General features: G+C 59.7%; 1 protein-coding gene across 6 annotated transcripts in view; it reads left to right on the top strand.

The window, feature by feature from the left end:
• The window catches only part of AGPAT3 (1-acylglycerol-3-phosphate O-acyltransferase 3), a 133,157-nt gene that overhangs the window by 75,711 nt on the left and 44,790 nt on the right, over nt 1–12,656 (top strand). The window contains exon 1 of one of the 6 annotated variants that reach the window (XM_025985516.2): nt 9,059–9,128. The exons of the other annotated variants lie outside the window; for them this stretch is intronic. The gene's annotated coding sequence lies outside the window, so the exon portion shown is untranslated. Of the gene's footprint in view, nt 1–9,058; nt 9,129–12,656 lie in introns of those variants that run through there. 6 annotated transcript variants of the gene reach the window in all.

Below are 12,656 nucleotides of genomic sequence, written 5' to 3'. Positions count from 1 at the left end.
CGCCCTCCTTTGTCCCATGTTAACAAATTAACGCAAAATGGATCACGGACCTAGATGTGAAAGGCTCAACTGCGAGATCCACAGCAGAAGAAGGGGTGGAGTGTCGCTCAGCCTCAGAGACCGAGTGCGGAGCCACGCTGCGGCGCGGATGCACCTCGAGGACGTCCTGCCCGCTGGATAAGCCGGACAAGGGAGGACAAATCCTGTGAGTCCACGAGGTGCCGGGAGCGGTCAGAGCCCCAGAGGCGGGGGGCTGGGAGCCCGTGTCTCCCGGGGACGGAGCCCCTGCCTGGGGAGGTGGACGGCGCCCTGGTGGCCGTGTCTGCACAGCAGCGTGACTGCCCTCAACCCAGTGGCCTGGACACTCAGAACTGGTTAAGGTGCTACGTTTCCGTGTTTTACTGCAGTTTGAAACAACCCAAACTAGAGAGCCGCGGTCCCCCAGTAGGGCTGGCCGGCTAGCGCTGTGGGGGGAGGGCTCTGCCCCGGGGGAGCCGGGTGCCCGCGGGTCCGTGGGGGCGGCTGCAAGTGGGGCCCAGTGTGTGCGGAGCCTCTGCCTCCAGAGAGGCCGCCCGCCGTCCACTGTCCCCGAGCCTGCGGGGGGACAGGGAAGTTGCTCTGCTCTGTCCCGGGGTGTGACGTCTGGAACTCTCTGGGCTTGTTCATTTCCGAGCCGTGTGTCGCCTCCTTCTCCGGCGGTGGGGTCGGAGGAGCAGCACTTGGAAGGGCCCTGGTCCTGCCTAAGTCAGTGGAATACTCGTTCCTTCTCAGCTTCTCTGCGATGCGCCCCGTTGGATGCGGAGCTTTAGCCGGCGTGTCACCCTGTCGCCCTGCGTGAGTACGGTGGTGTTTGCGCCTCTGCTTGTAGACCCGCAGGCGGGACGATTGCCCACCGGCTCTGCTGCTGTGCCTCGGAGAGTGGGGGACGGAGCTGCGGGCACACACTGAGCGTGTGCGTGTGCGTACGCACGTGCGTGGGGACTTCTCTTCCCTGGAATCACCGGCTCTTGCTGGCAGACGTGGGAGCCCAGGCACGAGCACACACTTGCCAGTCCGGCCTCGACGACGCTGGAGGACCACGTGGGGTGCAGCCAGGCCTTGCTGCATCGCCGATTAATTTTCTTAAGGAGGTTTGTCCGAAATCCAGTGAGAACGTTCTGGTAAATGAGCCTTTCCCGTCTGTCCTTTCCTGGGAGGAGCTACAGAGGGGACCTTCCTTCCCGGGTCCCTTCCGTCCCCCGCTCATCCTTGGTCTGCCACTGTGGGGTGATGGAGCCCGGGCTTCGCCTGCCCTGGGTCTTCTTTGGGGCCGGGCGTCCGCTGTCTTCGCGAGAACTTTCTGCAGAGACGAGGCCGGACGCCGTGCGCTGGAAGCTGAACCTCCTGAGCGGTGCTCACAACGGGCTGATCGCAGCTGTTGGTGCAAACACACGACTCCCAGGGTTTGCGCAGGGTCGGCGGAGCCCAGAGCCAGCCCCGGACCCCCTCCCCCCGGAGCCGCGGCCTGGGTGGCGTGGGGCTGCGTGCGATACGCCAGCCACGGGCAGCTCCTCAGCTGCCGAGCCACAGTGCCTTTGTTCACGGGCTCCTCATGAGGTGGGTCACTGGGCGCTCGCTTGCTCAGCGGTGGCGGCGGCGGGACACACGCGCCGCTCCCTGGGCGCTCCCCGCCAGCCGCCGGTTCAGCAGAGGGCCCTTGGCTTCTTCCCTCGTCACCGACTTAATCCACTGCTCGTGGTCTCGGCTGTGGAACCGTCGCGAGCTCCTGTCTGCGGAGGGAAGCCAGGCCATACTGTCGCCTCGGGTCGGACGCCCAGCGGGTGCCTCTCCCGCAGGTGTGGTCCAGCCACGGGGCGCTACACTCGGGCCCGAGGGTATCTCCCTTCTGACCCCCGCGAGCAGCCCGCGCACGGCGCCCCGCACCTTCCACCCCGTGAAGCGTGTGTCCCTGACGATGCTCCGTCTCTGGGGGCGCGTGGCCAAGGGTCACCCACTGGCCATCGGCCAGACCCCTCCCAGAAAGATGGACCTTAGGGAGGTTGGAGACGGACGTCAGCTTGATCTCCTTCGTTTCTGGGGACGAGGACTCAAAGTAACGCTCCAGACCTGATCTACCGCCAAGCATCGGTAAGATTTAGGTCCGCGCTCATAAGCCAGACGGCTTTTGGGGGTGTGAGTCTGCGCACGCACATGCACATGCACACACACACTGTATCCCCCGTTTTTTTAAATTTCAGAGGTAGAGGTCAGGGACTCATCAGTTGCACACAACACCCAGTGCTCATGACATCACGTGCCCTCCTTCGTGCCCGTCCCCCAGGGACCCCGTCCCCCCACCCGCCCCTCCAGTGACCCTCAGTTTATTTCCTGGAGGCAGCGTCTCTTCGGGTTTGCCTCCCTCTGTTTTTATCTCGTTCTATTTTCCTTTCCCTCCCCCTCCGTTCTTCTGTTTGTTTCTTAAGATCCACACATAGGAAGGGGGTAGCAAAACCGAACAGGTTACGCAGACGATGGGCTACAGCGACCCACTGCCCCCCCGCCAAAGCTGATAATCGTCACCGTTGAAATAAAGCCGAACGTTCATTTATGACTTGACTGGCACCTCTCAAAGAAGACGTCCAAATACCTCATAAACCCGTGGACACAGGTGTGCGGCTCGGTGAGTCATCAGAGAACTGAAAATTGAAAGCCTCCAAGGTGGTGTCTGTTCAGCACTGGGGCTACGAGGCCGTGCAGCTGTGGGGTGCTCGTCCACCACAGAATGTGACACGCGCCCCAAGGACCACAAAGGGCCTCAGCGATCGCTCCGACCTGCGGTGGCCGGTGTACACTGTGCCCTTATCGGGGGAGGCGCCTTCCTCCCTAAGATCGCGGGGGGCGGGGGGTGGTGGGGAGACAAGGCCAGGGTGCCCACAGCTCTGGGTGCGGTTCCCACTGCCATGTGAGGACTTCTCTGTACCCTGAAGGTGGTATGATGGGGCCCAGCAAAGGGCTCAGACTTCGACCGGCCCAGTTGTGTCTAGAGAAGATAGATACCCTGCAGGGTAAGCTGTTTTCCTGAAAAAAATCTTATCAGTGTTCGGAGTAATCAGACTGTTGTTACCACTGTAGAGACAAAGGTTAGAACTCGGGGTGCCCGGGTGGCTCAGCGGTTGAGCGTCTGCCTTCGGCTCAGGGCGTGATCCTGGAGTTGCAGGATCCAGTTGTGCATCGGGCTCCCCTATATCTCTGCCTCTCTCTCTAGGTCTCTCATGAATAAATAAATAAAATCTTTTTTTTTTTAATAAATAAAATCTTAAAAAATAAAGTTAGAACTTAATAAGCAAGCAAGGTAGCTTTTTCCCTAACACCTAAATTTTAATGATAGAAGTAATGCATATGCTTGTAAAAATTGAACCCAGAATCAAGTCTAATAAGTAATCAAGATTTCATTCTGTAGTGCAAGCCCCGCTCTTTCTCCTGGCTGTGGTTGATCCTTCCGGAACTTGCAAACATGCACATTAAAACATACACAGAGTTTTCAAAAACACGCTTATGCGTCATAATGTGTGTCTTCACCCGTGACTGTGACTCGGCCTGGAAGTCTTTTCCGACACAGAGCTCTCCGTGATTGAGCCTCCTTTCTCACGCGTGTTCTGGAGCGCGCGTGTGTATACATCCATGTGCACGCACCCACACGTTAGAGGAAATGTCTGCGTCCTGGTTCAGAGCTCAGTTGCCCCCTTATCAGTTGATGAGAACCAGACTGTGCCTTCAGGACTTGCAGTGTGGGCGCGTGGCTCCGAGGCCCCGCAGGACGGTGCCCTGGTGGTGTTGAGGGGCCGGCCGGGCATCAGGTGAGCGCAGTGGGGACAGCGTCCATGGAGGGGGGACGATGGGCCCGGGGCTCTGCAGTGTCTGTGCCTCGCCTGGCCTGCCGCCCGGTGTCCTGAGCGTGGACTCGCCCGCCGCCGCCACACATGGGCTCTCTCCACTTCTGTCCGTGGCCGGTGCTGTTTGTAAGTCCCGAGATGACAGGGAGGCTGTAGGCAGACAGTGACCTGGGCCAGATTCCCCTTCCGCCGAGCCGCGTGTGCTTTCTGGAACATTCCATACTGTGCTCCCCCTGTGGGGATGCAGCAGAGGTGCAGCGCTGGGGCACGGTGATCGTGTTCCTTCGGCAGGTGCAGACACGGGGCTGCGTGGCTCCTCACCCCGCGGTGACTAGAACTGAAAATCGAGGGCACGTCCGGCGTCGCCGTGTGTGGGAGCACCCGCAGGGGTGGCGTGCCTTTGGCTTTGCCCCCACGCTCTAGTTGAGGCGGGAGGACCGAGGGCTGGGAGCCACCCTCTCGGCCGGGCCCTGGCGTTGCCCAAGGGCCTCTGCTCCTTCACCTCCGTGGGGATCGGAGTTAGGAGGTGTGTCCCCCGACGACCGGGGCCGAGGCCGGGCGGCCGAGCTCACCTCTGCCGCCCCAGGTGCTGAAGAGGGGCGCCGGGGCCCCGCAGCGTGTCCCAGAAGGCCCGGCCAGCGCACGGACGGCTCGCAGGGTGGACGCCCTTCGGAGGCGTGTGGGCTGCCGAGCGGCCACGGAGAGGGAGGACGGTGGCGCCGTGGGGCGGTGGTGTTGGTGCCACAGGGCATCCGGCCAAACCCCGGGAATGGCCCCGAGGATTGTCGGGTCCCCTCGGCACCGGGTCTTTACCGGCCTCCACCCAGTGGCTGCGGCGAGTCGTCCGAGGAATAGGAGCCTCCAGGTGGGTGCCTCCAACAGCCGTGGGTGGTGCTGAGCTTCACCACCGGCTTTTCTGGAATCTAATGAAAGCATCACGTTGTTTTCTTCCTTTACCTCTTACCGCCGATAGCTCGATCCACCGGTTTTCTGGGGTGAACGTTCCTGTGTCCTGGTATAAAGCAGATTTGGGCAGGAGGGTTCCCATCTGTTGTCGTAACGCCGTGGCGGGAATCGGTATGCGGCAGTGAGTCTGTAGCGAGCATCCCGTCTACACCCGCGCACCTGGCCCGTTAGGCCACGGCCGCTCCTCTCGTTGCTGGCGTCGGCTCGGGCGCCCCTGCGTGTCTCTGCGCTGAGTGAAGTTACCCCCTCGCCGGGAAGCGGCAACAAGGATGTAGCATACTTGAAATCGACTCTTGCTTTGTTGAGTGTTTTTGTCAGGAAGCGACATTGAATTTTGTTAAGTTACCAGCCCAGCATTTTTGTTAAAGAGAAAAAAATAATTTTATTAATGGATTTCCTGATCTCAAACCACCCTTGCAGAGCAGAGCACAAGCCCCACTTGGTCATGATGTCTTATTGTCTTTTTCACATGCTATTAGGTTTGGTTTGCTCTTTTTTTTTTTTTACACCTAGTTTTGGTATTCACCCTCATTGGCAAAGAGCAGAGGTTCTCAAGCTTCTGTTGTCTTTACACTCTCAAAATTGTCGAGGGCTCCAGAGAGCTCTCCTGTGTGTCTGTGTGAGCCATATCCATTGCAGGTCTCACTGGGGGGACAGTTGGCAACGTCGGGCGTTTGGTCGGCACAGCCGGTGGCGCAGGGAGTCACTCCCGGCCACCAGTGGGCAGGCACGGCCGCCAGCACACAGCCTGCCTTGCGCAGCACGGCTCCGGGACAGGCAGTCTCCTGGCCCCAAATCTCAGCAGTATCTTGCTCAAGAAATCCTACCGCCCGCCCGTATAGACCATTTGAGAAACTAACACTGAGAACACTTAAAAATATTTACTTAACAATCCCTTTAAAGCAGAAGCAATAGGGTTACCTGGGTGGCTCAGTGCTTGAGCGTCTGCCTCCGGCTCAAGGCGTGACCCTGGGGTCTTGGGATCGAGTCCTGCATCGGGCTCCCTGCAGGGAGCCTGCTTCTCCCTCTGCCTGTGTCTCTGCCTCTCTCTGTGTGTCTCATAAATAAATAATATCTTAAAAAAATAAAAATAAAACAGAAGCAATAAACTGATGACATGTTAACACAAATAATCTTTTTTAAAAAAGAAAAGCTGGCAGCCTGGGTGGCTCAGCGGTTTAGCGTCGCCTTCGGCCCAGGGTGTGACCCCGGGGTCCCGGGATCGAGTCGTCCCACGTCGTGCTCCCTGCATGGAGCCTGCTTCTCCCTCTGCCTGTGTCTCTGCCCCTCTCTCTGTGTCTCTCATGAATAAAATCTTAAAAAAAAGAAAAGAAAAGAAAAGCTACATTTTCCATGACGGAACCCATGGGTGCGGAGAGCGGTGCACTTTTATACTTCTACGAGTCTCTTTAACGCCTGGCAACAGAGGAGGCAGCCGCAGTCACCTGCTTCTGAATTCCCCGTGTTGTTTGGTTGAGGTACATGAAGACGATTCGGGCTCATCAAGACACACGGGGAAACAGGGATTCCGTGTCCCCTGCTGGGAGCTCAGGGACCCCAGGCTCCTTGTGTCACACGTGGGAGCCATCGACGTAGACAGGCTTCCTTCCACTGGGCTCTTCGTCGTGGGGACGTTTGGTGCCGTGCCGTCTCCATACGAGGCATGCGGACATCTCCTGTCTTCCTCTCTGTTCCGGCAAAGCTTAAATAGGATGAAGATCATCTGTTCCTCCACGTTGGGTAGAATTTGCTTGCACAGCCTCCAACCTCTGAGTTGGCATCTTTCACTAGAGGTAGTGGACAGATATATTTTAATTCTATAAAAATAGGTCTGCTTTGGGGCGCCTGGGGGGCTCAGTCGGCTGAGCATCCAGCCCTTGGTCTCGGCTCAGGTCGTGATCTCAGGGTCATGGGATTGAGCCCCGGTTTTGGGCTCCACGCTTGGCTCTCAGTGGGGAGTCTGCTTGGGATCTCTCCCACTCTCCCTCTGCCCCTCCTGCTTGTGCGCTCAGTCTCTCGCTCTGAAATAAATATTTAAATAAAATAGTTCTACTTAAATTTTCTATCTTTCTTGTGGTCACTTTCTTTGTGTATTTTTCCATCTAGAAAATATCCATTTTATCTAGGCTATCAAATTTATTTGCACAGACAAGTGCAATTATTTCCATGATTTAAAAAAAAAATGTTTTCTTTGGATGGTTATTCCCTGTTTTCTCATTTCGTGTATTTTCACTCTACTTTTTCTTGATTAGTGTTCATTGCTATGGGTTACTTAACTGTTTCATTGATTTTTTTTTTTCAAGGATAGCTATTAATTAAATTTTTTAAACTCACTGTTTGCTTTTATTAATTCCTTCCTGGCTTCGTAATCCTCTTTTAGCTTTCTGAGTTGGAAGCTTGATTGTCTTATTTTCATGCTCTCGTTTCTAAAGACTTAGATATCTAACGTGATAGCTTTCCTTCCAAGAGAAGGGCTTCTGTTTCATCGTTCTTTTTAGAAATCGCGGTTTTGGTTTCTGCGTCCCCCCGAGGGGACCAGCTAAGTAAGAGGGGGATGCTCGCCTCTCAGCGGAAAGGCCCTGTTTTCTGATCTTGTTATTAGTTACTAGCAAATATCATCTGTACTTCAGATATGATTCGGGATGTGTTGATTATTTCTCTGTTGCTGACTACGGGAATGTCCCCAGGGGCAGTTGAAAGAAGCTGTGGTCATTGTTAGTGACCAGATCAGCTCCAGAGGCCTAGATCCACCTGCTTCTGTTCCTGCCTCACCAATCTCCTGCCCCCTTGTTCTTTCTTGGATCCAAAGAGACGTATCCATGTCTCTCGTTATCAGCACGCAGGGGTTTGTTCTTCAGCGTCCCCTGTGACGTCTGCTTTACAGAAAGAGCTGCGGGTTATTGGTGCACAGAGACAAGACTGTAATATCTTCTTTAGGAAGTTCAGTTCCTAGCATCATAAATATTCCTGCCTTGTCTCATCTCATTTCACCCAGTCTGACAGCCCACTGTCCCATCCTAGAGTTCTGAATCCTCCTTTTATATTTTGCATTTTCCCAGTACGCATGTATTGTTTCCAACCCTGCTAAACTGCCCAGGTTGAAGTCTTTCTCTTACCTGTAGCAAAGTTTGATTTTATTTTGTAAGGCAGCGTGAGAATAGCCGCCTTTCTGCAGGTGATCTCTGCCCGTCTGCATTGATCGATGGGTGGGCGTGCACAAAACACACGTCTTTCTCTATGTGGTCCCTGTTTTTGGCTTTTCTGTTTTTTTTTTTTTTTCTGTTTAGTTTTGTTTTTGTTTCTGGGATTGGCTGTTTCTCCATGTTCATGGACCAGGGTTGTGGGCAGGGGGGTCCCTTAAACACCCCAGGATAGTTTCTGCTGATGCTCCCTGAGGAGCAGGCTCAGTCCACATATGAATGCGGTGACCATTGCGCACAGGTCACTTCCCCTCCCGTTAGCTGCCAGCCCAGGGCAGGCAGGACCCCAGCTCCACGGGTCCCAGGGACTGGGCTTCCTCTGAGCTCCTCCTCAGCTTCTGTCCCTCTGACTGTGGCTTGCTGGTCTCAGGAGGGCTGCTTGCTCCTGGCCCTTTCATCTGCATTCCAGGCAGGAAGGAGAAGGCACGTCTGGGCCATTTCCCTTTGGAAGAGCTCTCCCCAGGCTCCTCCTAGTGGCTTCTGTGCCCCAGGCCAGACACGGCCACCGCGGGCACGAGGCTGGGACCTTCCCTCCTTGGCTGGCAGGAGCCTGCCTGACCGAACATCTGTCCCGCTGGGACAGAAGCAAGGGGCAGTGAACCCTGGGAGGACGGCGTTGCAGAGTAGCCAGTGTTCTGGAACCCAGGACCTGAGTTCAGGGGAGGGGGCGTCTTGCCCCCTGTGCTCTTGTCCCCTTGTCACCGCGCTGCACGCGTCGGTGCCGCTGGCCCCGTTGGCTGGCATTGCTGTTTCCCGTGTGGGAGGCCGGTCAGGTCCCTGCCTCTGGTCTCTGTGGAAATAAAAAGGAGAAGGGTCATGGCTCCCGTCAAGCAGGAGCTGTTCCCCATTTGCTCAGTGGCCCCAGTTGGAGCCAGTCCAGCCGGACGTGGGCAGTGGCGCCCTAGGCTGCACTGCTGGCCGTCCCCGCCTTCCTGGTTGCACGGGGTGCAGGTCACGGGTGAAGAGGACACCTTGCAGACCCCGCCTCCCCGTGGCACCGGGAGGAGCAGAGGGCAGGATAAAAGCCAGCACTGTGCACCCGGGCTGCTTTCGAGGGACTGCCCAGCTCCCCTGACCCGGGAGCCCTCAGGTAAGGGCGGGTGCGCTGTTCTCCAGCAGGAAATTAGGGCTCCCCCCCCCCCCCCCGCCATGTGCAGGTCTGCACCCTCTGCGGGGTCCCGGAGAGCAGGGCCGGGCCGGGTCCCTTACTCACCCGCTCGGCCTGCAGGAGCGCTTAGGCCCTGCTGGGTGTGCCAGGTGCTCGGGGCTCGTCCCACCTAACCCTGAGCCTGCCTCGGGATCGTGTCCAGTGCTGGACTCTGCACCCCGGCACCTGTCAGGCCACGCGGCAAAGTGCCTTCTGAGCCCGTCCCGCCTCCCTGGTCAGGGTGGCCAGAGGCCGTCTGCCACAAGTGTCACTTGAGTAACCACCGTCGGCAGAGCCCCACGGTCCAACGTCCGCGGCCGCGCGGCCCTTGAGCCCTTGGACGGAGCGGCCGGGCTGGGGGCCCCCGGGAGTTAGTGCAGGGGCCCCAGGGCCCCACAGGACAGGCGGCCGCAGCGGCTCCCCCGCGCCCGGTTGACGCCTGTTGGGAGGACACGGGCTTTCGGCTGCGGCGGCCCAAGTCAACAGGCGTTAAACTAAGCCCTCCCTCCCCCTCGGGCCGCGCTGCTCACGTCCCTCCCGGCCGCCCCGGAGCGCGCTGCCTCCGCTCTGTCTCCAGCGGTTGTGAAACCTGGAGAATTCCTACCCCGCAGCGATGGAGACGGGGCGGCCGAGCGGTTGGGTTTACACACGCGCGGCTGGAGCCCGGGGTGGGCAGGGCCACATGTGCCTGAGCGGGGCTCTCAGGGAGTGCGTGTGCACGGGGACACACGTGGGGACACGCGGAGCACAGAGTCCTCGGGTGGGGGCGGTGCTGCCGAAGAAGCACCCAGACGTTAGAGAGAGAGGACGCGTTGTCCGTGGTCTTCCTGGGGGTTGGTCTGTGTGGGCTGGAGCGGGACCCGGAGCCCGGCCCACTGTCCCGCGTGACACGGGGGCCTGGACGGCCCGGCCACGGGTGCGGAGGCTTTGGCGCAGGCCCCACGCGGGCACGGGCGGCGGGAGGTACAAGCACTTGCTCCTGAATTATGCTGCCCGCCCCCTTACTACACTGATCCGGGCGTTTCACAACCGACGACGGCCGTTGGCGCCAGCACGGGCAGCAGGAAGGGGTGCAGCGCGCCGCCCGCTGTGGGCCTGCCCCCTCGGTCATTGGGAAACCAGAGGTGGGGGCAGGAGAGCAGGGCCTGGGGGTGCTGGGTGCCCCGGGCCCCGGAGCTGTTGGCTGCTGGAGGTGCAGCGTCCCTTCCCTCTCGTGATTTGATCACTGGCTCCTCGTGTTTACAGACGTTCCCAGAGGACTCAGCCAGATGTCAGCGGGAACGACCGCTTCTCCTTCCCTGCTTTGCACGGACGTTTCCAGGGCTCCATGTTAGTGAAACCGCGACGTGACACAAGCAGCTGTGCAAAGTGACCTAAGTGCAAACAGCGGGTTTTCCCCAAACTTGTTGCTGTGGGGGGGGGGGGGCAGCCAGCCGGGGTGAGCCTAGCTGCAGGAGGGGTCTCTGCCGCAGAAAGTGCTGGGGCCTGTTGGGGGACATCTGGGCAGTGGAGCACCTCCCTCTTCCCCACCCCCGCCCCCGACGAGACCAGGAGACCTGAGAGCTCTCCCCGAGGCAGACACCCCCACCGCCCAGGAACGACCAAAGTGCACGGCCTGGGGGTGCGGAGGCCGGGGCTGTGGACGGCTGCCTCGGGGTCCCACCGGCGGGGAGGGCACAGGGTCCCAGGTGGACGGGACGTGACGGCTGGCTCGAAACAGCACGCACGTATCCCACACTTGCGGAGGCCGGGAGCCCCGGACCAGGATGCCCGGGCTTGGCGTCGGGGAAGCCCCTTCCGGCCTCACGGCTGGTGGCCTCTCTGGGTCCTCGCGGCAGGGACAGTGGGGACAGTGGGGATGGCAGGGACACTCCGGGTCTCTTTCCTAAGGGCACTGACCCCAGCCCGGGGAGTCCCCTCCACAGGCCCCACTTCCTGCCGTCCCTCGGGGATCAGGTGCCAGCCCGGGAGCTCGGCGGCACGGGAACCTTCAGCCCCTGGCAGAGGGCCCCGCGTGACAGAAACAAGTGGTGGCACCCTTGGGTGTCAGCTGTGTGGCAGCGTGTGGAGCCTGCAGCCATCAGAAGGGCCGTCGGCCCCGGTCGTGGGGTGGGGACGACGGCCGACCTCCCTTTCCCAGCTCTGCTTCCGCGTCGTTCCACGTTTTTACGGCAAGAATGTCCTACTCACAGCTAATTGTCGCCATCTCACTAGGGCTCGAGAGCTGAGTGTTTGTACTTTAAATGTCATGTTTGAGCTGAAGAACTGGGCGGGCGGGTGTGACATCCCGGCCTCCCGGCCCGAAGGGCGGGTCTGCGCAGATGTTCCCCATCTAGCCAGACCGGAGGAGGCGGCTTTCAGCAGGGTCCCCGCAGGCAGCGTCTTATCAGCTGGAGCCGGTCTCCCCAGCTGGGGGCCCGTGATGTCAGCCGCCGGGGACACCGCCTTTCCGTGGGAAGAGAGGACAGGCATTTCTGCTCCGTTGGGCATCCCGGTTGCTTGGGACGCAGGCCCTGTTTATGGAGGCGGTGGTTGTGCAGGTGGGTGCCCGGGTTAGAGTTCTGATTCTGCGGCTTCCTCGCTGCATGACTTCGGGCAAGTTGCGTGACTTCTCTGTGCCTCAGTTTCCTCATCTGTAAAGTGAATCTCATGAGTGCTCACCTCCTGGGAGTGCCGTGAGGGCTGGATGAGCAGAGACGTGGGCCATCGGGATGCCGGGGGATGGTGACAGCGTGCGCGCAGGGCGCTTACAGACGTCAACCCACGGAAGACCGGGAACTCCAGCTCTGTGAGAGCATCTTGCTTGCGGTCCTAGAACTCAGGCGCCGACTCGGGGCTGTGGGGACAGGCGGGCCCCACCTGTTGCCATGGGGGCCATGCGGCAGCCGTCCAGCTCGTGGGTGGCTTCCTCTGCGGGAGACGGGACGGCTCAGGGGCTGAGGCCTGGCAGGTGCACTTCTCTGGGAGGGGGGAGTGGGAGGGCGCCCGGGACATGCCCAGGGGACTGCTGGTCCGGCCGCCCAGCAGGGCAGCCTTGGGCACGGCCCCGGCAGCCCAGAGCAGGCAGGGGAGGAAGGCGGGGGGCTTCCTGGGGAGGCACGCCCCCCCACCCTGGGCTTGCTCCAGCCCCTGGCCGTCCTGCAGAGGTGGGAGGTGGGGGTCCAGCCCAGCTTGCCCTCCTCCCCGTGAGACCCCCCACCAGGTATCTGCCACTAGGAACAGGTGTCCTCCACGCGACTGTTGTCACTGCCACCATCACCTAGTACAGCAGGGCCTTGTGCACCGGCCCCTGGGTCAGACCAAACCAGCGAGTGGGGGACACAGGTGGAGCACCCCCCAGGCACCCCCTGGGGCGGGCACTTGCCAGGTCCTGTGAACCCGCAGGAGGAGCCTCACGCTCAAGCCTCATCTGGCCGTGCGCTGGCTTGGCCTCGGCTTTCGTGGAGACGTGCCCCAGCCCCAGGGGCCTCC

The sequence above is a fragment of the Vulpes vulpes genome, chromosome 15 (assembly GCF_048418805.1).
Source record: "Vulpes vulpes isolate BD-2025 chromosome 15, VulVul3, whole genome shotgun sequence".
NCBI lineage: Eukaryota > Metazoa > Chordata > Mammalia > Carnivora > Canidae > Vulpes > Vulpes vulpes.
The sequence above is the reverse complement of the archived record's forward strand: the minus strand, read 5'-3'. Positions and strand labels throughout refer to the sequence as shown.